Source organism: Lytechinus variegatus, chromosome 13 (assembly GCF_018143015.1).
Source record: "Lytechinus variegatus isolate NC3 chromosome 13, Lvar_3.0, whole genome shotgun sequence".
NCBI classification, from domain to species: domain Eukaryota; kingdom Metazoa; phylum Echinodermata; class Echinoidea; order Temnopleuroida; family Toxopneustidae; genus Lytechinus; species Lytechinus variegatus.
Window position 1 is genome coordinate 16,453,286 of NC_054752.1, and position 3,417 is coordinate 16,456,702.

General features: G+C 35.0%; 1 long non-coding RNA gene across 1 annotated transcript; it reads right to left on the reverse strand.

Moving 5' to 3' along the window:
- Positions 1-1,578: 1,578 nt before the first annotated feature.
- Positions 1,579-2,812, reverse strand: LOC121426813. Its single transcript, XR_005971632.1, has 3 exons — positions 2,704-2,812; positions 2,180-2,255; positions 1,579-1,817 (listed from the first exon to the last, which is right to left on the reverse strand). It is a non-coding gene; the product is annotated as an uncharacterized LOC121426813 (long non-coding RNA).
- Between the last annotated feature and the right edge of the window lie 605 nt (positions 2,813-3,417).

The following is a 3,417-nucleotide window of genomic DNA, read 5'->3' on the forward strand; positions in this document are numbered from 1 at the left end:
AAGTTTATTTTGACCTGTTACATACTCCCCTACTTAATTGAGTGACGTCCCGGCACTCACTATACCAAAATTATTACAAATTAAAGTCCTAGCTACTTTAGATAACACTACTCGGAGATACTTGTTCCCAATTACAGAACAAACCAATTTACATTATTGATCATGACACTAAATACATATAAAAGCAAGTTATCACCCGATACAGAATATAGAAATCTCGGCAATAACACGGTATTGGCGAACCCGCACCACTAATACGAACTTCCTGGTCTCGTGACGAGAATAAACACAGAAAACATAACTAGTACAAAAACTCAACTGTTTTAGTTTTCAAGTACACTCCTTATTATGTAATGCTAGTCTCATGTTGAGGTTCCTAGCATTAACATTCCAAGTGTTTCCTAACTGATCCTAACAGCGCCAGAGTTTATATCAATTGTTTAGTTATCGACATAAACCTTCACAATCCATGTATCTCAACGAATAACAGATCATTATAATTATAGCAAGTAATCAATCACTACAATGTCATCCTTAAACCTCCCAAAAATATACCTACTTATACTTCAAGCTGATTCAAACTTTTAAAGAATTACAAAACAATAAACAAATAACAATTACTAGATGTTTCCCCAAATCTTAGCAATTTCCAATGGAACAATGGTTCACCAATATAACATACTGAAATATCTCATGACTTATGACTAATTCTCTCAACTACCACTGCGTTCTTTCCGGCCTCGAAGGTTAACAGAAAAACAAAGGTAAAGAGAAAAACCTTATATACTGCCCAATAGTCACTCCAGTATCCCTCTAATGCAATCCCGGTCTCAGATTGAGGTTCTCGAAATTAACATTGATACTTTATCCTGACTAAACCTAGCAGTACTCCTAGCCAAATCCCAGTTACAAATCAGAAAGATCAGCATATTACAATATGATAACCATTATAACACACAAACACATGAAAGTAAAACACTTTCATCAACATGTGGGCTCCCCTACTTTTTCAAAAGTAGCCCCTCAAACTATCAAATACACATTCTGGATCAAACAATTAACATTAATTCACACCATAACTTAATTAAACCGAATATTAATCAAGATCCAAAACAAAAATTAAAAAGCCAGTATCAGACAAAGAAACGCCTCAACTATTCTTAGTTAATCATGTTTGCCAAACCCAGAGCTTCTCTGCACATACTGTACTCCCTCCTATCAACATATAAAATACTGGTGTCTCTGGCCTCCTACACCCCAATGTGTGGTTCCCATCCAACCAGCCAAAATTACATAAGAAAGGGGGCATGGACTATTCCAAAACACAGCATTACCATGACAACACAAAATTAACCTTCAACAGTACTCAGTATTCCCTTGACCAAAGCCATTTGATCTGAAAACTCTTACAGGGTATCTCATAAAATACCTTCCCACTAGTATAAATCCCTATCAAATACATTGTAGCCTCATATTACTTTCAAACAAACTACATTTTGGCTACAACATTCACACTATGCACACACACCCCGGACACACACGAATACATCTTAAAGCTACGTTCATATTTACAAATTCAAGATGTCCAACAGACGGATGAGCTCCTCAGATTGTCAGGATTTGAACTTGGTTGTGTATCCAACGACGAACATCGATCCTGCTGACAACGCCACTTGTAACACGCGGAAACTGATGGTAGAAAGATGACACACGACACCATTCCTTGTGTTTCGGTTCGATTAATATCGATGAGTCGTTATATACAAAATTCCAAAATTTCCAAGTACAGGAACAAAAGATAAAGAAATAAAAAAAACCTGCAAGAACCAATGAGAATAAAACAATTAACTAGAATGATGATAGATGTTTGAAAAATGCACAAAATAGAAATATACACATATTTGCTTATGACTCTAAGATAAAACATTCATCAATATGACGTCAAGTAGACTCGTAATAATAAATGATAAACATGTCTATTTCCATTCATTAAAACTTATTCAATATTGCCTGAATTCAACTCATCTCTAATCACAAATTCAGTTCCTCCATCGTTATGGATAACTCTTCCAACAAATAAATGAAATACATCCATTAAGTGAAATTTACCAAACAATAATTAAAATATGCCAACAAATTAGCATTGAAATACAGTGGTTTATAAATGATAACCACTCACCCTGGCAATCTGGCCTAGAGGACCATATTTCCTCTCGTGATAGCCTCACCCGCTACACGAATGTCATGTCAAATACCTTTAAAAGGAAAGTAACAATTATTACACATAGTAAACAATTATTGTGACCCTTTACTCTGAAAACACAAAACTGAAACATTGAATTTACAATTCAATAACCAAAATCTTCAACTCTAAAGATCATTTTACTAAATCGTTTTACTTTACGATTAGAACCGAACACATTTTATGTTTATAACTACATACTACAATCAAGTATACAAGTACAAGTAATTAATATAAAATATCACAAAAAATCATCTGAAGTAACAAAGACAGATGCACAACTAATTAATTATTTAATTCACAAAACCCCTTAGAATAAGACAAATATGCTATGCTAGCATAGATAGCACTTTAATATAACCTAACCTCTTATTCCGAACAATAGAAGATACATTGTTAACTAACTTTATAAACTATTGTTTAAAACTAACAGAATTGGCAAAATATGATAAATATCTTACCTATAATTCTGACCCAAAAATGAAGAAGCCTCTCTGCCTGCCCCATGAATGGGGTGCAGTGCAGGAGTGAATTGGAGTAAAATCCTCTCTCCCTTTTATGCAGTTATCACTTTCCAGTTTGTTAAGCCTTGACCATAATGATCTACGTCATAGAAGCTCATAGCTCTGGAATATGATGTTTTGACCCAAAGACCATTTAGCATCACTCTTACCCAGAACGAGTGTGAATCATACTTCTTAAAAAGCATGAAGATTGTTAAACATTTCTTCTTTGTACTACTTCCTGTGCACTTCCTGTGAAGGCATCTATTACTTACAAACAAATGATTAAGAGTAATGAAAATATATGAATTTTCAATAAAAAGTTCATTTTGACCTGTTACACATGTAAGAGGGTAGACAAGTCATTATTTTCCCCTTTTAAGATAGTGCCCTTGTCGATAGGAAACGTGCCATTTTCCCTGGCCCACCGGGCCCTGGGAAATTGATCAAAATAAAAAGATAAATAATGATAGAATAAAAGTTTCTGTAACAATATAGGTCATTTGGGTTATATTTCTCAATTTTGCTGCCTATGGAAAGTTTTTAAACGCTGCACCCCAATTAAAGGAAAATCTTGGGGGTGCTTCAGCACACCCCGCACTCCCGCTTCCCAGGGCCATGCTCCCACCCCCCCCCCCTGTTTCAAATTTGCTACGCTGATAATATCGCATT